This window comes from Zalophus californianus, chromosome 13 (genome assembly GCF_009762305.2).
Source record: "Zalophus californianus isolate mZalCal1 chromosome 13, mZalCal1.pri.v2, whole genome shotgun sequence".
In the NCBI taxonomy this organism is placed as follows: Eukaryota; Metazoa; Chordata; class Mammalia; order Carnivora; family Otariidae; genus Zalophus; species Zalophus californianus.
This window is the reverse complement of record NC_045607.1, coordinates 21,837,409-21,865,243: the sequence shown is the minus strand read 5'-3', so window position 1 is coordinate 21,865,243 and position 27,835 is coordinate 21,837,409. Positions and strand designations below refer to the sequence as shown.

The 27,835-nt window shown below is 38.2% G+C and overlaps 1 protein-coding gene across 9 annotated transcripts in view; it reads right to left on the bottom strand.

Annotated features, from left to right (window-relative positions):
• The window catches only part of SHOC1 (shortage in chiasmata 1), a 102,854-nt gene extending 86,556 nt beyond the window's left edge, over window positions 1-16,298 (bottom strand). For 6 of the 9 annotated variants that reach the window (XM_027614610.1, XM_027614615.1, XM_027614618.1 and 3 more), the window contains exon 1: window positions 352-471. The gene's annotated coding sequence lies outside the window, so the exon portion shown is untranslated. Of the gene's footprint in view, window positions 1-351; window positions 472-16,236 lie in introns of those variants that run through there. The other 3 variants (XM_027614613.2, XM_027614611.1, XM_027614612.1) reach the window with 3 other exon arrangements.
• Window positions 16,299-27,835: the final 11,537 nt, after the last annotated feature.

The following is a 27,835-nucleotide window of genomic DNA, read 5'->3' as shown; positions in this document are numbered from 1 at the left end:
GAGTGAACGCGAATTTTAGGGCTGGCTTCCCATCTCCTCTCGCCAGCCTCAGGCATATGGAGATTTCTCCCCTTCCTCACTCCTTTGCCTAAAAACCACACTTTAACCATGTAAAATCGCAGAGGAGGCAAGGTTCACAGATTTTCTCGTATTGTTTAATCTATACAACTTCTTGTTAGTGGGTTGAAATCCCACTGGCCTTTCTGTGCCCTTCACAACCTCTATGCCCGCCTCATTAGGTTACGTGGACCCTGGTTCTGGGGTCTTGTCCCCACAGAGCCACATCAACCGGGCCTCACAGATCTGTTTTCCAGCAATTTTGGAGTTGCCATACTCTAGCCCCACCCTGACCTTTTCTTCTCCTCTGCTCAAGAACACCTTCCCTTTCTCCTCTCTTCAGCCTCCCCGGGTTGGCACGGAGGTAAAATCGCCACGTACCCGTCAACTGACATAATTCCCGCCTACTGAGCATGTGACCTCTGGCCTTGGGCTCAGCGCTGGCATTGGCCAGCCAGGCGAGGCCCCGCCCCTCGGGCTCCTGGCACTTCCGCCCGCGGTTGCCCATTGCCGGGGCGTGCCCGGGTCCTCGCGGCTGAGCGAATCCTTTGCGGCACTCAGTGGAGAGTGACAGAGGACAGAGGCAGGAAGCCCGAGGGAACCGGTGTGAAAGGCAGGGAAGAGCACGCCAGGGAGTCTGGACTTCTAATGTTATTAGCTGATCCTGGCCAAACGGGACAGGACCAGAGGGAAGGCAAGGGCAGAAGCGTTCCAAAGGTAAAACAAAGAATTTAGCCATCAGATTCAGGAAGAAGGAAAGCGAAAGGGAGGAAGCCAACATGATTCAGGTGTCTGGCTAGGTGTTGGCCATGGCTTGAAGGCGGAAGAGCATTTGAGGAGGGGCAGGAAGATAGAATTGGGACATGCAGATTGTACACGTTGATTGATAGCCACCCCTTCGCAAACACACTCATTTAGGAATCACTAGACCCACCAGATCAGGAAGAAGTGTCGCTGTATTTCTTAACTCCTGTCTTTCTTTCCGTGACGTAACTTGGCATTAAATTTCTTCCCAGAATATTGCAAGAAGTAACATGCATTTATTTATTTTACTAACACATGGGTGTCTTTCTAGTTAATTACTAACAAAATGCTAATTATGAAACATCAGTGGATAAGCTACATTACTCTCCCAAGTTACTGACTTCATTCTATTTTGTACAGGTTTGTGCAGTTTGCTTCACTGATGCGGATTTAATGTTTGGCGGTAATCAATACAAAGATGTTCATCTGGCATTGAGGTACATTACTATGCATTCTTGGATGTATACCTTTCATTAAAACTAATTTTAAATTAAATAATTTTGTAAAAATTACAAAAGTAACACATTGTTATGCTAATTGTAACCAGTAAAACCATCCTAAGATGAATACAGAAAAAGTAATCTCTGTTACTGACCCTATTCCCAGATAACCAAGGTTAACAATCTGGGGTGTATCTTTTTTAAATTAAATTAAATTTTTTTAATTTAAAATCAATTAATTACCATATTATATTATTAGTTTCAGAGGTAGAGTTTAGTGATTCATCAGTTGCATATAACACCCAGTGTTTACTACATCAGGTGCCCTCCTTAATGCCCATCACCCAGTTACCCCATCCCCCCACCCAGGGGTATAACTTTTCATACCTGTTATACGTTCACACAAATTTATATGGACATGCACACACAAAATAGTTTGGCCAATTATATAAAAATGGGTGACTTATTTTTCACCCTTCTTCACCAAACAATACATCACGAACAACATTCCACATAAAAATGTATAGATTTAACTTGTTTTTAACAGTTGCATAATATTTCATAGTAAAGATATGCTGCAATTTATCCAAACATTCTGCTACTGATGGATTTAACAGATTGTTTTCAGGTTTTTTTTTTTTTAATCTTGACAAATAATGCTGCAATAAGAATTCTTAGACATAGGGTTTTAAATATTATTGCTGTTATTCCTATGGTATAGATTTGTGTTGCTTTGCTGCCGTAAGTGGTAAGAGCATTTTAAATTTAATAGTGCCAATTTACCTTTCAAAAATTTATAGCAATTTATGTTAACAATGCCTGAGAGGGATCATTTTTCTGAATACTCAACAGAAGTGAGTATTTTGCTCTTTGAAAATGTTTGCTGGTCTGACACATGAAAAATACTATCTCATTATTGTTTTAATTTGCATTTTCCTGATTACTACTGAGATTAAACATTTTTTAGATATTCATGAGCCCTTTGGATTTCTTCTTCCATGAATCCCATTAATTGCATAATTTTGTGTGTGTGTGTGTGTGTGTGTGTGTGTGTGTGTGTGTGTGTGTGTCTGTGTGCAAGATCAGGCCATTTTTCTATTCAGCAGGTTCTCTTTTGAAGATTTTGTATATAGGTACTTTAGTTACTATCAGATTTGACTATGCAGATAACAGAAAATCTCCAAGCAATATAAAATTTGTTTCTCTGTCATGTAAATGAGGTACGGAAGTAAAAGGTTCAGGTCTGATATGGCAGCTGTGCCCCACAAAGGCCTCAGGGACTTAACCATCCAGCTCATTACTCTAGTATTCCTGTGTTGTGGTCCTTAGTCTCATGGTCTCAAGTGGCAGTATTTATGTTTCAGGCAGCAAGATGGAGCAAGGAATGAAAAAGAGGAGAGGCCAAGGGCACAATGTTTCTTTATGTATCTGTAATTAAAATTGTGAAACATAATGTTCATATAGAAAAACACATAAGAAAATCTATAGCTTAAAAAATTATTTTAAAAAGGGTTCCTGGGTGGCTCAGTCAGTTAAGTGTCTGTCTTTGTTGGCTCAGGTCGTGATCCCAGGATCGTGGGATTGAGTCCCGCATCAGGCTCCCTGTTCCGCAGGGAGCCTGCTTCTCCCTCTGCCTCTCTCTCTTTCTGTCTCTCATGAATAAATAAATAAAATATTTTTTAAAGATTTTATTTATTCATTTGAGACAGAGAGAGAGAGAGCATGAGCAGGGGGAGAGGCAGAAGCAGGCTCCCTGCTGAGCCAGGAGCCCGATGCGGGGCTCCATCCCAGGACCCTGGGATCATGACCTGAGCCAAAGGCAAACGCTTAACCATCTGAGCCACCCAGGTGCCCCAATAAATAACATCTTTAAAAAAATTATTTTAAAGAAATATCCATGCAACCTCCACTCAAAGTAAAGAAACAGAGCATTACAAGAACTTGAGAAGCTGTGTTTCCTTTTCTAATCACAACTCTCCCTTGAGGAAGTCTCCTCCTAGACCTAGAGATTACTATAATCCTGACTTTATGGTAATCACTGCTTTGCTTTTCTTTAGTTTCATCCAAGTATGCATTTCTAAATGATATAGTTTTGCTTATTTTTAAATATTGCTGTTTGTGTTAGTTTGGTTCTTGTTTCTGTTCAGTGGATGCCATTGTACGTATGTATGTTAATTCAATTTCATTGCTGAATACACCATCATATAAATATACTTCAATTTATTTATCCATTCTATTGTTGATGGACCTTTGGATCATTACAAATTACAAATAGTGCTGCTATCAATATCCTTGTACGTATATCCTAGTATATGTATACATTTTTCTGGAATATAATTTTAGGAATGAATTTCTGGATTATTGGGTATACATATCATCACATTTATTCAATAATGGCAAACTGTTTTCCAAAGTGATTGTACTAATTTACACTCCCACCAGCAATGTTTTAGAGTTCCTATTGCTTTTTGTCCTTACCAACCCTTAGCAGCTTCATATTATTTAATTTTGAGTATCTGGTATCTAGTTTCTCTCAAGGAAGGTTCCCATTAGCTGCCACATGACAGTTCTGCTTACATCTCGTTGGTTAGGCCCTAGTCACCTGATCACTCTTGGCTGTAGTAAAGGCTAGAAGAATCATTGTTTATTCTGGACCGTCATGTGCATAGTTACAACTTGGAGATTCTATTATTAAAATAAGAAGGAAAGAACAGATTTTGAGAAATAGTTTCTGCTACATTAAGAATAATAATTTAAAAATAGCTAACTTTTATTGAGCACTTACTCTGTGCCAAGCACTATTCTAAACATTTTGCAACTACTTGTAAATTAGATACTATATTACAAATCCCAGTTTACAGGTAAGAAAACTGGGACATTGAGAATTTAAGTGTCTTACCCAAGATTAAGCCAGAAAGTATGAGACAGAATTGCAAACCCTGGTTCAAAGTCCATGCTTTTAGCTGGGCCATATACTCTTTATTTTATTTATTTATTTATTTTTTTAAGATTTTATTTATTTATTTGACAGAGAGAGACATAGCGAGGTGGGAACACAAGTGGGGGAGTGGGAGAGGGAGAAGCAGACTCCCTGCTGAGCAGGGAGCCTGATGCAGGGCTCGATCCCAAGACCCTGGGATCATGACCTGAGCCGAAGGCCGACGCTTAATTCCTGAGCCACCCAGGTGCCCCAGGGCCATATACTCTTTAAAAGGAATATTTGTTCTTGGTCTGCCATATATTTTACAAAGATTTTCCTCCTGCTTATCTTTGGAAATTTCTAAGAGTAGTTTTCTTTATATATTTATAGTGAATTTCACCTATATATCTAAGTCATCTGTGTTTTTTCTCAGTAGATATTTCTGCATCATTTTTTAAAAATTATGCATATGAAAAGAATCTTAAGACAATTACTTTTCCCTATAAGTTTTAATTCACATTATTTATGTTACTGTTATTTTGTATCTAGGTGGAAGTAAATTTAAACACACTTGAATATAAAGATCTTATTTATTTATTTGAGAGAGAGAGAGAATGAAAGAGCACACACAGGGAGGGGCAGAGAAAAAGGGAGAGAGAATCCCAAGCAGACTTCACACTGAGTGCAGAGCCTGATGCAGGGCTTGATCTTATAACACTGAGATCATGATCAGAGCCAAAACCAAGTCAGATGCTTAACCGACTGAGCCACCCAGGCGCCCCTAAACACACTTGAATGTAAACTAAGCTGAGGAGCCATAAAGGAAGCTGGAAAAACCCTTTACTATCCAGATCAATTCCATACATTTGTGGAAATCCCTTATAATAATATTAAGCTTCATTGTTGTATTCACATGGTATGCTGTTGAGGACAGAGTAATAATGTTTAATGTTTACTGAGAACATACTTTGTGCCAGGCACAATACTAGGCACTGAAGATGCAAAAATAAGGAAAACAGATTTTAGCCTTTGAGAAGCTCGTGAATCCTTGTCTGGGGTTATTCTTATTTTCCATCTTCTTTTCTTCAGACAATTCTGTATATTGCTGCCAAGATGATATTTCTAAAACAACTAATTGAGAATATCACTCCCCTGCTCAAACTTCATAATTTATCACATACAGGATGAAATCTGAAATTCTTAGCATGGAACAATTATTCGATCCCATTTACTCTGGAACCCTGAACCATTAGCCATTCTTTGAACATCTCCCAGATCCTTCAACTTCCAAGTCTTTGTTCTTGCTGTTTTATTTGTATTCTTTTTTTTTTAAGATTTTATTTATTTATTTGAGAGAGAGAATGAGAGAGAGAGAGCACATGAGAGGGGGGAAGTTCAGAGGAAGAAGCAGACTCCCCGCCAAGCAGGGAGCCCGATGCGGGACTCAATCCCGGGACTCCAGGATCATGACCTGAGCTGAAGGCAGTCGCTTAACCAACTGAGCCACCCAGGCGCCCTGTTTTATTTGTATTCTGATCACATGTTGAAAACCTATTTATTCTACAGGGTTCAGTACAACTGTTTCCTCTTTCCACTGATAATCTCAGAATTAGTTGTTACCTTTCTGGCACTCTTACAGTTTTTCTCAGTGTCCCACTTTGGGTAGTTTCCATGCTTTACATTATAATTGTTTTTTTGATGCCTGCCTCTCCTACCAGGTTGCTGTGTTCTTGAGATCATGGGCCATGGACCATGTCCTAATTATCTATATATACTTTGTATATACTAGCACAATGCCTTATCTAGAGCAAGCTCTAAAATAGATATTTAATTCACTACTTGAAATTTGGCACTAGGTCATTTTGAAATAATAAAAAAAAATTTTTTTTGCATTTTCTATTAAATGTAGGTTTTTAGTGTTTTTGCAGAAGCATTAATGTGTATGAAATATTACCCACACATACACACACATCAGCCAAAGGAGACATGGCATAAATATGGCAGATAATCAATTTGACACAGAGTTGCAGATTAGTCTGAACCAGATTATGCAGAAAATCTGGATATATGGAATGAAATAATATTGCACAAATGTGTTGCATAAGTAAATTGTCTTGTGGTTCCTAATTTATGGGTGTAGTCTCACATACTATCTTTTGATCAGTAAGGAACTATGTAATAGATTGAGAGCAAACATTTTGGCACAACATATTTAATCTAATTAAACTAGATAATAATGCTAAAAACAAGCTGTGGTAGCATCAGCATGTAAAGAAATTTTCACAAGTATATAAGGGAAGCCTAATATTTCATATTTATGTAGTTTACCTTTTTTTCAACTACAGAATCCAGATGTTATTGTAGCCTATTTTTGCCACATTTGTCTCCATAAACACTATCACTTTTCTCTTTTTCACATGTTGAACCCCTAAACATTTTTCTGATTATGAGTCACCTCATACTTTATGTGTTTATTGTATCTTTTACACATATTGAAAAATTTACTTAAGCTAAGCTTCTGGCTAGGATAAAAACATTATCCATGCTTAGACTTGACTCTGTTCCCCTAAAGAAGTCTTAGGCTGGAATAAACAGTTATACTTGTGTCTATTTCCTTCTGAAAAATGGAAGGGCTAGCTCTATACTTTAATATTTCCCTGGGTAACATTCACCCTAACACCTCTCATATTTTATGGTCCAGTGAAATTAAGGCATTTGCCAAAGATAACATAGGTGGGATAGGAATATAGGTCTTTTGACTTCCACCCAGTGTGAGGTGTAATTGTTCACTCATCGATTTATCCATAAATTTCTTTGGTGGGGGGAGGGGCAAAGGGAGAGGGAGAGAGAAAATCTTAAGCAGGCTCCACACCCAGGGCAAAACCCAGCAAAGGGCTGGATCTCATGACCCTGAGATCATGACCTATCTCCAATCAAGAGTTGGACGCTTAATCGACTAAGCCACCCAGGTGCCCCATCCATCAATCATTTTTGAGCACATATTATGTGCAAGGAACTATGTTAGTTGGGGAGAGCAAATGACTCTACTCTGTCAGTGTGGCAGGGGAAATAAGACATTTACATAAAAACTAATTATTCCCTGAGGAAATTAATGTCATAAGAGTTATGGGATCTTAAAGGAAATAATGCTTTATTGTTTTAACAAGTAAGTTGTAGAGATACAGAATAATTGAGTAAATATCTCATTTAGATATTTCAGCAGGTTAACTACACCTGTGGGAAATCTAGCTGTTTGAACCACAAAAGCATAACACCACCACTGTGTACCTAATAGAAAATGAACCAACTTATAAAATAAATAACTTCCTAAGGTCTAAACTGCAAATTCAAACTATAATAAGTTATAACAAATCACCAATATCCAGGGTAGCCAATATCATCCTTATACAAGATGGAAAAACTATTTCTCTTTTTCTCTCCAAAAGAAGTCTTTTTAAAAATTACTTATTTATTTTTACTAGAGAGACAGAGAGAATGAGCAGGGGCAGGGACTTCTTTCTCTCCAAAGGAAGTCTTAATGTTTCATAAACAGTAATTCTCACAACTTCATATTTTGAATTTAGACCAATCTCATACCTCACAATGTAAATAAATTTAACAAATAATTTTTGAACACCTACTACGTGCTTGGTATGTACAAACTTAGCAGATTAGCAACTTGTGTTGTCTCTTAGAGGAAAAAAGAGAAAAAAGTACCCAGAAACAATAATATCTAACACTATTGAGCACCTTCTCTTTTATTTATTTATTTATCTATCTATCTATCTATTTATTTATTTATATTTTTTTAAAGATTTTATTTATTTATTTGAGAGAGAGAGAACAAGAGATAGAAAGCACAAGAGGGAAGAGGGTCAGAGGGAGAAGCAGACTCCCTGCTGAGCAGGAAGCCCGATGTAGGACTTGATCCCGGAACTCCAGGATCATGACCTGAGCGGAAGGCAGTCGCTTAACCAACTGAGCCACCCAGGTGCCCTATTTATTTATATTTTTTTAAAGATTTTATTTATTTGACAGAGACACAGCAAGAGAGGGAACACAAGCAGGGGGAGTGGGTAAGGGAGAAGCAGGCTTCCCGCAGAGCAGGGAGCCCGATGTGGGGCTCGATCCCAGGACCTTGGGATCACGACCTGAGCAGAAGGCAGACGCTTAACGACTGAGCCACCCAGGCGCCCTTATTTATTTTTTTATAAGTTGTTTTTTTAATTTGTTTATTTTTTATTATGTTCAGTTAGTCAGCATATAGTACATCATTGGTTTTTGATGTAGTGTTCAACGATTCATTAGTTGCGTATAACACCCAGTGCTCATCGCAACACAGAGCACCTTCTCTTTTAAATATCTTTCTCTTTAGTTTTCTAGCTTCCTGATTTCTCACCTGTTCTGCACCTAGAAAATAAATATATATATGAGAGAGAGAGTCTGTATGTGCCAGCAATCTTCTGAATGTGAGAGTCACAAGACAATGTCCGTATCTTTAGACTCCTTGTCATATTCTAACAGCTAGACCAGTGGTTCTCGTTTGAGGTGATTTTGCCCCCCAGAGGGCATTTGGGCATATCTGGAGACATTTTTGGTTGTCATAACTGGGGGAAGGATTGCTACTGGCATCTAATTAGCAGATGCCAGGATCCTGCTATGAACATCCTAAAATTAAGAGGAAAGTCTACCACCACCCTTAAATAAAAATTATCCAGCCCAAAATATCAATAGTACGAAGGTTGAGAAATCCTGATCTTAACTGATTAAAGACTAAACGATATCCACACTCTTCTAGTCATATATATATAACTTACCCCATTCCCTGGAGATGACTTCACCTTCTTGAATGAGAAATTGTGTTCCTTCACTTTTCTCTTTTTATATCAAAATGTCCATATAGTCTCATTTGGCATTTTCTTACTTCTTTCTGTGGATATTCTTCTTTCTTTCCAAGACTAATCTCTTCCAATATTTATGCCCTACCCTATTTTCCAAATTATTTATGCTGCTGCTAAGAATGCATTCTGTATCACAGAATAAAACAGACAAGAAATCAAGCAAAGAGTACTGTTTCCTCTGGATTCTTTATTTCATCCCCACTCACCAGCTCCAGAATTTAGTTCACAGGTTATTTCCTCTATGTGTCTTCATTCTTTCCCCTACAATGGGTTCTCTCTGTGTCTAAAAAGTACTTAATTATATTCTATCTTAAAATATTCTTTAAAACTCTTACTTTGATCCTTCTGTTTTTTAACTTATCTGTGTCCCCTAGGACTCCTGTAATTTTCTCCTAACTGTTCTCCCAGCTTCTACTTTAGTATGCATTGTGCTGTAGAATTTAGATTATGTCAACTACTCTCATCAAAGTCCTTCAGTAGTCAACCAGTGCCCATACACAATAACTATGCTGCATCAAGCATTTTTTATTTACAAGATACTATGCTTGGAACTTAAGTTAGTATTTAATCTCCATCATACAGATGAGAAACTGAAGCTTAGAGAGGTTAAGTGTCTTGGTCAAAACTCTATAGCTAGGATGTGAGGAGCCGATTCAAATCCAAGTCAGTCTTATGCCAAAGTCTTGGCGTACATTTTACACAACTCTTTATTCCCTAAGGTGTCAAGTCCAGACTGCTGATTTTGGCCTTCAGGTCTCTCTGTCTGGCTTCAAACTTTTTCCAGCTACTGCCGACCTTCATCCACCCTACACTCATGTTAAAGTACTGCTGTTCTCTGCATACTCTCTTTACTTTCTTCTCTTCTCTTTGCTCCCATTCATATCATCCCCTCTATGTTAATCTTCTCGTGCATCTCTAGAGGTCCAAATACCCACCCATTTTCTTTTTTTTTAAATTTTTTATTGTTATGTTAATCACCATATATTACATCATTAGTTTTTGATGCAGTGTTCCATGATTCATTGTTTGTTCATAACACCCAGTGCTCCATGCAGAATGTGCCCTCCTCAATACCCATCACCAGGCTAACCCATCCCCCTACCCCCCTCCCCTCTAGAACCCTACCCACCCATTTTCAAGCCCAACCCAAGCTTCCCAGCCGATCTTTGATCTTTCCCTTCTTTTCCCCCTAGTGGGCTTTTTCTCACTTACAAATTTTGATATTATAATGTATGTATATGCTTTTTTGCCCTTTCTCTATTTTTACCAACTTTAGAACAGGGAACTCATTATGTGAAAGTAACATATTTTTGTGTAGAATTTTATAAGCACTCTTTCAAATATGTTAACCTGACAAAGAACAAGAGCTCAATAGATGTTTGTTTGCTTGTTTGGTTCTAATCTTCATAGTAATTCTCCAAGGTATTATTATACTTTACTAACAGATAAGAAAACTGAGGCTCAGAGAGATCAAGTGACCTGCCAAAGGGCAGAAATACTCCAATATGACCCAAGCTCTAACTCAAGAGTTCTAATCGAGGGTTCTTTCTACTATACTACCTAGGGCTTCAGAATTTTGGCCCCCCAGTATATCCCAGCTCTATACCTTGGTCATCGTAGTTACTGAATATGAGCTGAATGAATGAGTAAATGTCTGTTAAGAACATACTTTTTGAGGGGCGCATGGGTGGCTCAGTCATTAAGCATCTGCCTTTGGCTCAGGTCATGGTTCCAGGGTCCTGGGATGGAGCCCGGCATCAGGCTCCCTGCTCCGCGGGAAGCCTGCTTCTCCCTCTCCCACTCCCCCTGCTTGTGTTCCCTCTGTCACTGTCTCTCTCTGTCAAATAAATAAAATCTTTAAAAAAAAAAAGAACATACTTTTTGAGGTTGAAAGTCATGAGAGGTTTATTGGCCACCAAGAATAACAGCACTTTAGGATGTGACTCATCCTCACACATAGTATTTAGGTAGAAAGAAAACAAACCCTCCCATTCTGATAAAATATCTTAGGCAGCATTAGGTTCAAGTCTGTATTATTATACACTTAAGAACACCCGTGCCACACACCTTTAACAAACAAGTTTTTATGTTACTTAAAATCAGCAGGTAGAAAGAAAATTGAGAGTAATTTTTCAATTTTTGTTTTTCATTTTTCTGTAGCCAAATTTATCATTCTCTTTCCTTATCGTCTCTGCTTTTTGGGTCATTTTAGAAAGGTCACCTCTATCCCCAAAATTATACAGATGCTCAAATATATTTTCTTCTACTGTTTTTATCATGTCATTCTTTACATTTAGAATCTCTGGGATTATGTGTCTGTGCATGTGTGTGTGTTTCTATACATGTGTGTAAGGCATGTAATAGGTTTATAATTTAATATTTTTCTTATATAGGTGAGTGAATTATTTATTGATTTTCTCTTCTGGTTTAAATTACGTCTTTATCATATATGTCCATATATAGATTATTATATATGTAAACTAAGCTTTCCAGATTTTTAATTTATTCTATTGATGACTTACTCCTGAGCTGTTTTTATTTATTTACACTATTTTAATTCTTCTTCTTATTATTATTTAAAGATTTTATTTATTTATTTGACAGAGAGAGACACAGCAAGAGAGGGAACACAAGCAGGGGAGTGGGAGAGGGAGAAGCAGGCTTCCCGCTGAGCAGGGAGCCTGACACGGGGCTCGATCCCAGGACCCTGGGATCATGACCTGAGCCAAAGGCAGACGCTTAACAACTGAGCCACCCAGGCGCCCCAACACTGTTTTAATTATTAAAGTTTTAATTTCTGGGCAGCAGTCTAATTCACTACTATTATTTTTTTTACTTTAAAAAATTTTTAAAGATTTTATTTATTTATTTGAGAGAGAGAGAGCGAGCAAGTGGGGGGAGGAGCAGAGGGAGAGGAACAAGCAGACTCCACGCTGAGCACTGGAGCCTGTCTTGGCACTCAATCTCAGGCCCACAAGATCATGACCTAAGCTGAAGTCAAGAGTTGGACGCTTCACTGACTGAGCCTCTCAGGTACCCCCAGTACTCTTCTTTAAAAAAATATATTCCTAGCTACCCTTTAAGGTTTATTCTTTTTTTTTTTTAAGATTTTATTTACTTATTTGAGAGAGAGAGAGAATGAGAGATAGAGAGCATGAGAGGGAAGAGGGTCAGAGGGAGAAGCAGACTCCCCGCCAAGCAGGGAGCCCAATGTGGGACTTTATCCCGGGACTCCAGGATCATGACCTGAGCCGAAGGCAGTCGCCCAACCAACTGAGCCACCCAGGTGCCCAAGGTTTATTCTTTTTTTAAAGTTTATTTATTTTTGTATTTATTTAAGTAATCTCTATACCCAACATGGGGCTTGAACTCATGACCTCGAAACCAAGCGCTACATGTTCCTCTGACTGAGCCATCCAGGCACCCCTCTAAGGTTTATTCTTAAAAAAAAAAAAAAAGAAATATTTTGTCAAGATCCCTCATTTTCTTTTACTGGGATTCTGATTGAGATGAAATAAAAGCAATAGATTAATTTGGAGAATTGAGTCATTTTAATATGCAGTCTTCAGAATCAGAGAACTTAATATGGTTTTCCATTTTTTCAAGTCTTCTGCCATTTTTCCCAAAGATTTTATAATTTTATAATTTCTTTTTTTAATATATGTTTTTTAAGATTTTATTTATTTATGTTAGATAGAGAGGGAGAGAGAGAAAGCAGGAGAGGGGGGAGGGTCAGAGGGAAAAGCAGACTCCCCGCTGAGCCAGGAGCCCAATGTGGGACTCGATTCTGGGGACTCTGGGGTCATGACCTGAACCCAAGGCAGATGCTTAACCAACTGAGCCACCCAAGCGCCCAATTTTTTTTTTCAAAGATTTCATTTATTTATTTGACAGAGAGAGCACAAGCAGGGGGAGCAGCCCAGGGAGAGGGAGAAGCAGGCTCCCCGCTGAACAGGGAGACCAACTCAGGGCTTGATCCCAAGACCCTGGGATCATGACCTAAGCCAAAGGCAGACACTTAACCAAGTAAGCCACCCAAGCGCCCAATTTTACAACTTCTGTGTATTTGTGTGTGTGTGTGTGTATGTGTGTGTGTGTGTGTTTACACTTTAATAGAGCACTGTGCTTTAGTTCATACACACAAGAATCAACTGCCTGGGTTCCAAACTCAGCTATGCCATTTACTAGCCATGTAGCATGTTCTTTCACCTTTGTGTACTTGTTCTTTATTTCCCCCTCCTATAATATGGGGGATGATAATAATAGTGCCTCCTAGAGTTATCATGAAAATTAAATGGGTTAATATATCTAAAGTGCTTAAAACAATACTTAGCACATAGTAAGTACCCTATGAGTACTACCTATGATTACATGATGATATGGTATATATAAGAAACATCTCGTGTTTCTTATTAAATTTATTTGTGTTTTATGTACTGTTATTAAAAATTGATTTTTTTTCTTATTCTCTTCTTATTGGTGGCCATTTTATTAATTTTGAGTATTGAGTGCAATCTTAATAAACACTAAACTTTGAAATTTCAGCCTCCAGAGGGCTCCCCTTTCCTGTGAATTACTATCATTTCCTATAACTTCTTTTTCATAAGAATTTTATGTCACTTAGAGCCAAGTGATGAAAAAGAAAATGTGTGTCTGATGCATTTGAAAGGTCAACTAAGATAAATAAGATCAACAGCTAGTTCACTGAAAATACTAACAGGACAAATAATCCTCTTGCAAAACTGAAGAAAGAGAAACCACTGAAAATGCAAAAAAAAAAAATGGAATTAACAGATGCATATAAATATCCAAGAAGTTTAAAAATTACAAGAATACTCGAAGTTTAACCTATCAATAAAGGAGAAATTTTGATAACATAGGATATTATTTAAGAAATATAAATTATGAAAATTGATACAAGAAGAGGCAGAAAACTTGAACTGATCAAAGGAAGAAATGGGACATGTTACCAGACAGTTCTACCTCTGAAAAAGGCACTAGGTCAAGATTTTTTTTTTTTATATTTTCTTTATGTATTTATTTATTTATTTGAGAGAGGGAGAGAGACCATGGGGAGGGGCAGAGGGAAAAGGAAAGAGAGAAGCAGACTCTACAGTGAGCGTGGAGCCTGATGTGGAGCTTGATCTCATGACTCTGAGATCATGACCTGAGCTGAAATCAAGAGTTGGACGCTTTTAACCTACTGAGCCACGCAGGCACCTCTAGGTCAGGATGTTTTAAGACATGGATTCTATCAAAACTTTTAGAAACAATGTTATTTACAGAACTTTGAAAAAGATGGAAAACTTATAACTCATTATACAAGGCTAACATAGCTATGAAACCAAATTAGTGAGGAATAGCAGAAGAAAAGAAAAAACAATAGACCAATTAATAATGAAATAAATGCAGAAATACTAAATAAAACATTAACAAATTGAATACAACAGCACTTTTAAAGTTGAATGTACCATGACCCAAATAGATTTTATTTCAGGAATGCAGAGATAATTCGCTATATTAAGACATGAGCCTCTAATGATTTACAGCTAAATAATAAGTAAATCTTCAAATATTTCATAGCATTTTTTTCTCCTAATGTTATCCTACTTTGCTACCTTGTTTGATCATTCCTGCCTAGAACATTTTCTTCTCCATCCAGCAAACTCCTACTTTAAAGACTCAACTCAGGTCACTTCTGGTTCTTCTCTGACCCCTCCCTACTGAGGCTAAGAAGCTCCTGCTCTGTGTACTTCCACAATACCTTGTATTTACCTCTATTACAGACTTATCATACTGTTCTGTAAATGCTAGTTAACTTGTTTGTCTCCCCAACCAAACTGTGAACTTCTGAGATAGAGTCAATTTATTTCTGTTTTGCAAGCCTGACATATAAAAATTTGGCAGAATCCATTGAGAAATATACACAGATCAAAACTGGAAATAAAAAGTGCTGGCTAATTACTATAAAAGCTGTATTGGAGGGCATGATTTTGATGTCTAGACTGGACTTCTTAATACTTCACCTTAAAATCAAACTTCCTTATCCTGTTATAGGCAAAGTTGGGCAACCTCAGGCCTCCCTGAAGGCACTAGCTTCTTATCACAGAGTAGAACTGACTAGTGTTAACCTTCTCTGTAGGGAGCCTAGAAGATGCCAATGTATTTATTAATGTACTAATCAAAAGTACTAATCAAGTCAGTTGTTCTTCCTATGGTGAAGTGATTGGAGAAAAGAGAGGCCAAGAGTATTCTTCTAGCTGAAATACTGCATGGGTACATGAAGCCAGAGAAATAGAGGATACCCCTCTGTAATAGCTACCTAACTTAGAATATTTTCCTTTAGAACTGAGCTGCCTACAATTTCAGAGAAAAAATTTCAGTTGCAGTAACTATATTTAGCTTGAGGACTCTCATTTAACTTAGCAGGACTTTTTTCTTTAATTTACAATTTGATTTGTATACTTCCTCAAATTTCTGTTAGAATAGGTGGGGTAAAAAAAGTAACCAAAAGACATGGAAAATTTCCTCACAAATCTATTTACATTCTGTTATGTTCTCTGTACTTTTTGTAGTTAATGCAACATTGCTTTCAAGGCACTCTTAAGCAGGTGAACTGTTCCTTGTGTAGCCTCATGAAATTGAATGAGAAGGAATTGTCATCTGCATATATCTTGGATCTATTCAATCTAATAGCATGCTTGGCTAACATTGCCAGAGGAGGCAAGGGCCAGCAAAAGTCAGAGAGTGAGGACAGTTTTAGAATAGGAATCCATTCACTTAGCATTTGTTTCACTAGCTTTTTTCCTTTGCTACCAATACAACTATTAGATAAATTCTGGAGATCTAATGCATAACATAGTGATTATACTCAACAATACTGTATTATATACTTCAAAATTGCTAAGAGACTAGATCTTCAATGTTCTCACCACAAAAAAGAAATGATAATTATGTGATGTGATGGAGGTTTTAGCTAAAGCTATGGTGGTAATCATGTTGTAATACATACATATCAAATCAACACATTGTACACTTTAAACTTATACAATATTACATGTCAATTATATCTCAACAAAAAAAAATATATATATATATCATAATTTGTTCTCACCTCTTGATGGACACTTAGGTTATTTAGCAACTATCCCAAATAAAGCTGCTGTGAATGTTTGTGTTACAAGTCTTGGTGTGGATGTGTTTTCATTTCTCTTGGATAAACACCTAGGAGTGAATGGCTGGGTCTTATGGTTTGTGTACCTATAATTTCTTATTGTGATATAATTGACACATAATAGTTTCAGGTGGACAGCATAATGATTCAATATTTGTATATATTGTGAAATCATCACCTCAATAAGTCTAGTTAACATCCATCACCACACAGAGTTATAAATTTTTTTTCTTGTGATGAGAACTTTTTTTTTTAAGATTTTATTTATTTGAGAGAGAGAGAACACAAGCAGCGAGAGGGGCAGAGGGACAAGCAGACTCCCCGCTGAGCAGAGAGCCTGATGCGGGGCTCCATCCAGGACCCTGGGATCATGACCTAAGCCAAAGGCAGATGCTTAACCAACTGAGCCACCCAGGTACCCCACTGTGATGAGAACTTTTAAAATCTATTCTCTTAACTTTCAAAAACACAGTACAGTATTATTACTTGTGGTCAACATGCTGTATATTACATCCCATAGGACTTATTTCTTTTATAACTGGAAGTTTGTTCCTTTTGACCACCTTTAGCCATTTTACCCACCCCACAACCCCTGCTCTGTCAACAGTCAATCTGTTCTTTGTATCTGGGAGTTTGTTTCTGTTTCTTTTGATTTTTAGATTCCACATATAAGTGAGTCATATGTTCATACCTACATATATATGATCATGTCATACATCATAGGTATTTGTCTTTCTCTGTCAAACTTATTTCATTTAGCATAATGCCCTCAAGTTCCATGTATGTTATTGTAAACAATAAGATTTCCTTCTTTTTTATGGCTGAATAATATTCCTGTGTGTGTGTGTGTGTGTGTGTGTGTGTGTGTGTGTGTGTGTGTGTGAAATCACATTTCCTTAGACATCTTGGTAGTTTCCATGTCTTGGCTATTATAAATAATGCTGAAATGAAATGGGGGTGCAGATATCTTTTTGATTTAGTGTTTTTTGTTTCCTTCAGATAAATACCCAAAAGTGGAATTGCTGGATCATATGGTAATTCTATTTTTAATCTTTTGAGGAACCTCCATACTGTTTTCCATAGTGGCTGCACCAATTTGCATTCCCACCAACAGAGCACGAGGGTTCCCTTTTCTCCACATCAACGCTAGTTATTTCTTGTCTTTTTGACAGTAGCCACCCTAACAGGTGTAAAGTGATATCTCATTGTGATTTTGATGTGCATTTCCCTGATGATAAGTGATGTTGAGCACTTTTTTCATGTACCTGTTGGCCATCTGTATACTTTTTTGGAAAAATGTTCAGATCCTTTGCCCATTTTTTAATTGGATTGTTTGTCTTTTTGCTATGAATTGTATGAGTTCTTTATTTGTTGGATATTAACCCATTATCAGATGGATGATTTACAAATATTTTCTCCTATTCGATAAGGTTACCTCTTCATTTGCTGTTGCGGAAGCTTTTTAGTTTGATGTAGTCCCACTTGTTGATTTTTGCTTTTGTTGTTTGTGCTTTTGTTTTGAAATCCAAAAAAATCATTGCCAAGACCAAAGTTAAGGAATCTACCCCCAATGTTTTCTTCTAGGAGTTTTATGGTTTCAGGTCTTATGTTCAAGTCTTTAATCCATTTTGAGTTTATTTTTGTGGGTAGTATAAGAAAGTGGTCCAGTTTCATTCTTCTGCATGTGGTTGTCCAGTTTTCCCAGCAGCATTTATTGAAGAGACAGTTCTACCCCATTGTATATTTTTGGCTCCTTTGTCATAAATTAGTTGACCATATATGTGTGAGTTTATTTCTGGGCTCTCTATTCTGTTCTATTGATCTATGTGTCTGTTTTTTATGCCAATACCATACTGTTTTGACTCCTATAGCTTTGTAATACAGTTTGAAATCAGGAAGTATTATGCCTCCAGCTTTGTTCTTCCTTAAGATTATTTTGGCTATTTGAGAGCAACTTTCTTAATCCCTCAAATCTTATAGTTAAAGATTTTATTTATTTATTAGAGAGAGAGAGATCGAGTGAGCAAGAGAACAGGAGCAGGACAAGGGGCAGAGGGAGAACTGCTTCTCCCCACTGAGCAGGGAGCCCGATGTGGGGCTTGGTCCCAGGACCGCAAGATCATGACCTGAGCTGAGGTCCTGACGCTTAACTGATTTAGCCACCCAGGTGCCCCATTAATCCCTCAAATCTTATTGAGGACAGACTCTTATTTTCCATCTTCTCTCTTTGCATCTTTCCTCCCCAGTGTTTTCTTTTCTTATCCCTCTTACTTAGAAACTTTTTTTTTCTTCTTCTATTCCTCATCTTCCTTCTTTTGACTTTCACCTTCATATTCACGTCATTTCTTCTTTTCTGTATTTATTTAACATAAATTATGGGTTGCTTCTAACTTAAGTGGCAAAGTGAGAGTATCTCAGCCTCAGGGAAATTATCAGTGGTACCAGACAGAGTACAGATGTTTATGAGTATAGGGAGAGTATTGAAAGATGCAATGAAAAAATTAATTGGATTGTCAGTACATATAATGATGCCTGAGATGAGAGGAAGTTAGGAAGAGTATAGCTCTCCTCAAAGGAAATATATACTAAATATCCCTGCAAAATATCACAGAGAGAATGGAGCTATGATATTGTGATTTATATAAGAAATACATATTTTATCTTTATTCTGGTTCCCAGCATAGGGCTCTTTTTTTTTTTTTAAGACAATTTATTTATCTGAGAGAGAGAGAGAGAGAGAGAGCACAAGCAGGGAGGAGGGGCTGAGGGAGAAGCCCGCTGAGCAGGGAGCCCAACACAGGACTCGATCCCAGGACTTGATCCTGGGACTCTGAGATCATGACCTAAACCCAAGGCAGATGTTAGCCAACTGATCCACCCTGGCGCCCTTAAACCCTTGGAGTTAACTATGCAGGAAGAGATAAAGGTGTCTTTTATTATGTTAATGAGGGAACTTTTGGAAAGCACCTAAGGCTAGGGCTGGTTGCCTGTGGAGCCAACCTTGTGATTTGAGGGTTGGAACTTTTAGTTTGGTCCTCCCCCACCTCTGGGGAGGGGAGAGGAGCTGGTGGTGAAGTTCAGTCACCAGTAGTTGATGATTTAATTAATCATGACTATGTAATGAAGTCTCCATAAAAGCCCAAAGGACAGGGTTCACATAACTACCAGGTTGGTGAACACACGGAGATTGTGGGAGAGTGGTGTGTTCCGAGAGAGGATGGAAGCTTAGTGTCCCTTTTCCCTTACCTTGCCCTATGCATCTTTTCAATTTGGCTGTTTCTGAGTTATATCCTTTTATAATAAACTGGTAATGTAGTAAGTAAAATGTTTCTCTGACTTCTGTGAGCCACCCTAGCAAATTAATGGAAACTAAGGACGGGTCTTTGGAATATCCAATCTATACCCAGTTGGTCAGAAGCATAGGTGACTACCTGTACTTGAAATTGGTGTCTGAAGTGTGTGTGTGGTGGGGACCAGGGTCAGGGGTGGGGTGCAATCTTATAGGACTGAGCCCTTAACCTGCGGGATCTGATGCTATCTTTGGGTCGATAGTGTCAGAATTGAGGTAAGTTGTAGGACACCCAGCTGGTATCAGAAATTGCTCGGTGTGGGAGAAAAACCCCATACATTAGAATTCAGCGTAGAATCTTAGGAGCACACTCACCCTTTGAGTAATTTCTGAGAAAATAATCCAAAACTGGTTAAGAAAAACTAAGAAAACAATGCTTCTATAGGCTTTAGGTGGCCTATTACTGATTTCCTATAATTTTTTTTTAAAGATTTTATTTATTTGTTTGACAGAGAGACAGCGAGAGAGGGAACACAAACAGGGGGAGTGGGAGAGGGAGAAGCAGGCTTCCCGCAGAGCAGGGAGCCCGACGTGGGGCTCGATTCCAGGATCCTGGGATCATGACCTGAGCTGAAGGCAGATGCTTAACGACTGAGCCACCCAGGCGCCCCTGATTTCCTATAATTATGGAGACTTCCACTAAATCCAGAATTGAAGGAATTTAAAGGACCTTGTAATATAATCACCCCATGATTTTTGATATGTGCTGAGGTTCCTGTTAGCCAACAGTAATTTGATCTGGCCATTTGGTGAAACTATCTTGGATTGAAGTATGAATGCTAAAAGATTTAACTAATTGCTTTGTGAGGACCACCTAACAATAAGAGGCTGATACCAGGCAGGCAGGTAGGCTTTGTCTAATGAGGATTGCTGAAGCATTCTGTCTACTACTATTCATTTTTTGTTGTTGTTGCTGAGCTATGTTGTGTGGTTGAGCTCTGATTTAGTACCACTCTATTCCAGCAGACACAACTATTTTACAGAATAGGACTATATTCTTAACTCTTATACCATCTTATCTCAACCAGTCAGGTGTGAAGACAGAAGGCAAGACCAAAAAAGAAAAAACAATTCTAAATAGCCCTCTACATAATTTGACTTTGGATATCCTATGACTACCTAAGGAAACAGAACATTTTATATGATGGGGAAGTATGTGCTCTCCAGTTTCTACTACAGCTATTTAACTTACATTATTTCAGCTAACTCAGGAATGTTTGCCAGAACCTTTTTAGAGTGGTGCCAACATTTATGTAATCACCTGTGTGTGAGGAAAGTTAGATGTAAATACAAATTTTGACTTGCTGAAATGTAATCCTCGATAGTTAAAAAATACTCCATTGACATGAAACCAGAACTTGGGAGATTAGATTATAAATAAAGTGATCATAAAATTTGTTGTCTAAATCTGACACTTTTGAGAACGAAAGAAACAAATTAATAATCATACCATGGCAACAGTAACAAACTGAGGTCGTCCCAGGCAAAACAGGGAATATAGTCACCCTAATTGTAAACTACATTTTGTGTAAACATATTCAGGATTTCGCAAGTGAAGGATGGAGTTCTGGAGAATTTCTCTCTCTGTATCTACTTTCTCACTTTCTTTCCTCAACCCACTTTCCCTAAAGTTTTTTAATGTTTCCTTCAATATACCAGCCACTTTTTCTCATTCTTATCTACAAGAATAGGAAGTGAATAAAACATTAAAACTAGTTTCACACATACTTGAACTTCAGCTGCTCTCTATACTAGCAGCAAAACAGATGTAGTTTTGAGTTCCCACAAGTTTTGAGTTCCCAGTATGGCTGCTGGAGGTACAGCATTTATGTAAAAGGTTAGTCTGTATTTCCTATTTTCCTTTAGAGAAGGAACTTTATGCCCCTATCTGATGTGTAAAAATCAACAGTATGAGAATGTTAATCTGAAATCGCATAAAGTTTTATGCAGAATATCTTGTAGATTAATAAAGTACTCTTGATTCTTTTTTTATTGAGATATAGTTGACATATTGTATATGTTTAAGGTGTACAGCATGCTGATTTGATACATTTATGTACTACAATATGATTAACAGTGAAGCATTAGCTAATACCTCCCTCATGTCACATAATTACCATTTCTTTTTTGTGGTGAAAGTACTCTTGATTCTATCCTATGTGGCACTCACATGGCTTTTCATATCTCCCCCAAGCAAAGCAAGAACAAGTCTGCCTTATTCATAAACTTGTGTATCCATGCTGAATGCTTTAGATGTATGGACTGTGCATGTCACAAGACATAATGGTGTCTTCAGAAGGTTTAAGAAAGAGGTAAACCTGTGACAGCCAGCCCAGTGCCCTCTGGGGACTTCAAAAAAAGTCATCTACTTCACAACTGACAGAAAGGTCAGAGGAAGGGCATATGATAGGAGGAAGACATACTTTCTTTCTTTTTTTAAAGATATTATTTATTTGACAGGGAGGTAGAGAGCAAGAGTAGGCAGAGCAGCAGGCAGAGGGAGAGGGAGAAGCAGACTCCCCGCTGAGCAGGGAGCCCGATGTGGGGCTTGATCCCAGGACCCTGGGATCATGACCCCGAGCCGAAGGCAGACACTTAACCGACTGAGCCCCCCAGGTGCCCCGGAAGACATACTTTCAAACAACTTTCGAAAACTGGCTTTTTAAGTGGGAAACACAGTGTCCTCACCTATAAATTGGACAAATACTTGTTCTCAAATTCCTGGTATGAATGGGATCTGGAAATTGAAGGAGAGAAGAATGTGCCACAAACTGATCAAAACGTGGATTATTTTGAGCTGAAGTCGATTAAGACCCAGAAGACTCAAGAAGAACTTTTACCTCTCAAATACCTAAAAGAATTTAGATAAGGGGACTGGCCCAGAAAAAAGAGCTATTACCAGAGATAACTTTTTTTAATGTATTCTTTTTTAAAATTGAAGTATAGTTGATATGCAATATTACATTAGTTTTAAGTGTACAACATAGTGATTCAACAACTGTATACGTGATGTTGACAAGTGTAGCTACCATCTGCCCCCATACAGTACCATTGGCCATATGCCCTATGCCGTACCTTTCATCCCTGTGACTTACTCATTCCATAGCTGGAAGCCTGTATCTCCCTCTCCCCTTTATCTGTTTTGCCCATCCCCTCAACCCTTCCCTCTGGCAATCATCAGTTTGTTCTTTGTCTTTATGCATCTGTTTTATTTGTTTGTTAATTTGTTGTTTTTTAGATCCCACATGTAAGTGGAAAATGGTATTTGTCTTTCTTTGTCTGACTTAATTTCACTTGCTGTAATACCCTCTGTTGTTGCAAATAGCAAGATGTCAGTCTCCCCCGCATCTCCTTTATCCATTCATCTGTCCATGGACACTTAGGTTACTTCCATATCTTGGCTATTGTAAATAATGTTTCAGTAAACATAGGGTGCATATATTTTTTGAATTAACATTTTCATTTTTTTGAGTAAATACTCAATAGTGGAATTACTGGATTATATGGTATTTCTATTTTTAATTTTTTTAAAAAAATTTTAAGTAGGGTCCATATCCAACATGAGGCTTGCACCCATGAAATGGAGATTGAGAGTCGCATGCTGTACTGACTGAGCCAGCCGGGCACAAAGATCTTATTTTTAAGTAATGTCTACACCTAATGTGGGGCTCGAACCCACAACCCCAAGATCAAGAGTTGCATGCTCCACCAACTGAGTCAGCCAGGTGCCCCTATTTTTAATTTTCTGAGGAACCTCCATACTGTCTTCCATAGTGGCTACACCAATTTACATTCCCACTGACAGTACAGGAGGGTTCTTTTACCAGAGATAACTTTTTATCTAAAAGACCTATCTGTAGGGCAGGGCAAATATCTAATTACCAAACATATCTTCTTATCATCCTATGAATTACCCTCCTTGCCTTTGAAGCTCCAGGCCCCTATCCCACTCCTTAACTCAGGATAGCATAGAAGCCTCAACTGCTCTACTTGCCCTTGAGTCTCATATATCTTTGGGGCTTCTGTATGTACAAAATTAAATTTGTTTTTCTCCTGTTAATCTGTCTTATATCAATTTAATTATTAGACAGTCCAAAGCACCTAGAAAGGAAGAAGGGAAAAATTTTCTTCCCCTACAGAATGAAGTCATCTTCAAGTAATGTCTCCACATTTGTCCCAGCACATGGGAATCATTGTCAGAAGAAAGAGGGGGCACTCTTGAGAAACACTGTAGTGTGTAATAATGACTTAAAAAATATCCAGCATTTACATGGGACTTACTATAAATCAGGGACTGTTATTAATACTTTTCATATATTACCTCAGGAAAAACCTGGGTTTGGAGTCCTATAGGTCTGAGTCTGAATGCTGGTTCTGTCAGTTTATAGTTGTGTGGTCATAGGAAGTAGGTTCTTAAACTCTAATATTAAGTTTCTTCAAATGCCAAGTACTCCTAGGGTTGTTGTGGAAATAAATGAGATCAGGTATGCACAAGATCTAGTAGGTGCTGGCACATAATGGTCCTTTCCCTCTTATGTTTGTTGGTTACCCTGTGAACCTGCAGATGACAAAAATTGGTGCTAAGTGAACATTGTCTGTTGGCCATATCACATGATATGGGACATTCACATGAGTGCCCATTAACTTTAAGGAGTTTATGTGTCTCCATCTGCTTGGGAAAAATAGTCCCTGTTTCTATGACCTGTTTTCTGCAAACATGGAAAAGTTTGGAAACAAAGAGCCTGGTAGGATTTACCGAAGCCACAGGAGACATTACAAGAATGGCAAAGACTAAAATTATGAAGATGATGAACTTAATTTGCATTTTTAGGGTCCTGAGATTTAAGATTTTTATTCTCCCAGAAGGGCATTCATGGAGAGATACCTAAGCGTCTGCAGTGTATAAACAGAAACATTTATTTCTTGTGAATTAGTGCTTGTTGAAGGAGAATGACCCTCACATGGTTTTTTTTTTTTTTGTCAAAACCTTCAGATATGTGATATTTGTACCCCCACCCATACAATTACCAGTAAAGAGTATAGATGGTTTATACTGATAAATCCTTAGTACTAAAAGACTTCCTAATTAAAACAGTCAACAACCACAAACCACTTTGGGAGTGAGGCTGGTCCTTATAATTAACCTCGTTCTGTAAGTGAAGGAACACGAGCACCGAAACAATGTGACCAAGCCAGAGCCACGACAAGTTAAGGGCAAGGATAAAGACTAGAGACTTCAACAAACCCCAAAAATCAAATCACAGTTGTCTTGTATAATCAACTTTTGTTAACCTTCAACAATTTTATGGTTCTGTGGTTGTGCTTGTGGGATTCAGAATTGGGCTTTATTGTTGTTCCTTGGTGTGTATAATAAAGAAGCAAAGGAAATTGTACCTAAAATCTCTCTCTCTCTCTCTCTCTCTCTCTCTCTCTCCCCCCCTCCCCCCCAACATACACACATAATCTATTAAGAAAATTCCTTCCTAAACAATAACCTACTAATAAGTGCTTTTAGATAAACAAAGGATAAGTACATCAAAATATGTCCTGCTGAGTCCCTTTAGGGGGACTTTCAGACTAAGATGTTATATATAGAGGTACTAGAAACATTTTAGGATATAAGGTAGTTCACTTCCTGTGTGTTACCCTGTTTCCTGACCCTTGTGATTTAGCCAGCCCATAGAGAGTGTGTCAAAGTCAGTCGCCAGTAACAGCTCTCAATGCCAGCAGTATTTACCTAGGATCCTGGCATTTGCCTAGTTATGATCCTCATCCCAGGATGATGAGTATCCTATTACTCTGAGTTCTCAGATTTCAGAGCTCTCTCATGTTCTCTTATACTCTGGTTTTGAGAAACTGTCTCAGGCTCTTCTCTGGCTGACTGGTTTCATACCCCTAGTAACTAAGTAACACACTTTGTATCCATGACCTGTGGTACAGCCAAGCAAACAGCTGTAAAATATTTTGAGATAATGAAGATTGTTTTCCTTTTGACCTTTGTGCTTTCTTGAACAAGCTAAGCTCTTCCTAGCTTTCTTGAACAAGCTATTGCATGGCAGCAATCACTTCTAAAGGTACTGATCCAGAGGGGTTGGCCTATACAGTCAAGAACAAAAAGTCAAATTCTTGGCTTTGAATTCTGAAGTAGGCTGTTGAAATTGATAGCAGAGGAAACAGACTTGCAAGCACAGGCTTTTAAATTGCAATAGTTGGGCTGTTTGAGAGTGAAGGTACTTTTAAAATCAGAAACTTGTCTTTGAAAACCAACAGCCAAAATCCAAATATAAAGTTTATACCATAATTACCAGATTTTGGAACAATATAGGACGCTGGAAGAGCAGTTTTCCTAGCCAAAAGAAAGATTTCCAGGACTTGGCAGGAGAAAGAGAATTGGAGAGGACATGAAAGGAACTTGTCTTTATGGGTGTAGTTTCTATCCTTAACACTTTTCAGGTTGAGTCCCAAGAGGGATATTGAAGAAACTCATCAGCTAGCTATTCCACTGAGATTTAGGGGGCTGTCATGGCAGGAGAACCATCATCAAACTCCCCAGAATGTTGCCTGATGAGATGGCACACCTTATAGTGAAGGCTTAGTCTCTAGGAGAGCATCTGAACTGAGGAGGAGCAATTGCTAAATGTCACCAGGTAGCTGGGCCTGAGGCAGCTTCCTGGCGTTCGGCACATCCCTGCGTAGTGTGAGAGAACCTTCAAAAGTTCCTATGCCACAGTATGATAGTTCCTCAAAAAGCAAACACAATTATCATTTGATCCAGCAATTTCACTTGTAGCTATATACCCCAAAGAATTAAAAGCAGAAACTCACACATAATTTTTGTAATCATGTTCATAGCATTATTCACAATAGCCAGAAGGTAGAAACAACCCAAATATCCATTGACAAGTGACTAGATAAGTGAAATGTGTTATATACACACAATGAAATATTATTCAGCCTTAAAAAGGAATAAAATTCTGATGCATGCTACAATAGGATTGAACCTATAAAACATGATAAGTGAAATAAGATAAACACAAAAGGACAAATACTGTATGATTCCATTTATATGGCATATTTAGAATAGTCAAATTCAGAGACAGTAGGATAGTGATTACCAGGGGCTTGGGGGAAAGGAGAATGGAGAGTTTAATAAGTATTGGTTTTAGTTGAGGTGAAGAAAAAGTTGTAGAGATGGATAGTGGTGATAGTTGCACAAAAATGAGAATATGAGGGGCGCCTGGGTGGCTCAGTAGGTTAAGCATCTGACTCTTGATTTTGGCTCAGGTCATGATCTCAGGGTCATGAGATTGAGCCCAATGTTGGGCTCTATGCTCAGTGCACAGAGTCTGCTTGAGAGTCTCTCTCTCCCTCTCCCTCTGCCCCTCCTCCCACTTGCATGTGCAGTCTCTAAATAAATAAATAAAATATTTTTAAAAATGAGAATATGAATAATAATGCCAATGAACTGTACACTTAAAAATGATTAAAATGGAAATTTTGTGTGATATATATTTTACCAGAATTTTTAAAAATCCAGGGGGAAAACTTTCCCATGCCCCCAGTAGGAAGACAAAAATGACTGAAAGTCAAGTCAGTGGGTCAGGACAGGGGGGTACAGAGTGACTTGTGAAGCCCTGATGCTGACACACAGTTTGGCATGGTAATAGTGGAAATAGGCAGCTACTACACAGGAAATGGATTTTTCCTCTCAGCAGAAGCCATTGGGTGGTTTGCTAATGACTGCAAAACATATTACTCTCCCCCAGAGTCAGGATGATAGACTGCCCAGGACTTGGATCATCCAGATCTTAGATGAGTACTAGAAAGTGACAGAAAATGTGAAGGGAAAAAATACTCATTTGACCATTTGTCCAAAAAAGATTGAGTTTATTATTTTTTTAAAGACTTTATTTATTTGAGAGAGAGAGAGAGCACATGAGAGGGGTGAGGGTCAGAGGGAGAAGCAGACTCCCTGCCGAGCAGGGAGCCTGATGCGGGACTCTATCCAGGGACTCCAGGATCATGATCTGAGCCGAAGGCAGTCGCTGACTGAGCCAACTGAGCCACCCAGGCGCCCAAAAGATTGAGTTTAAAATAGAATTTACCAAGATTACTTTGGATTACAGAGTTAGGTTTTCCATCATCAGTGCCATAAGGACTCCAGAGCTAAAGTAAGTTGAGTTATAAGTA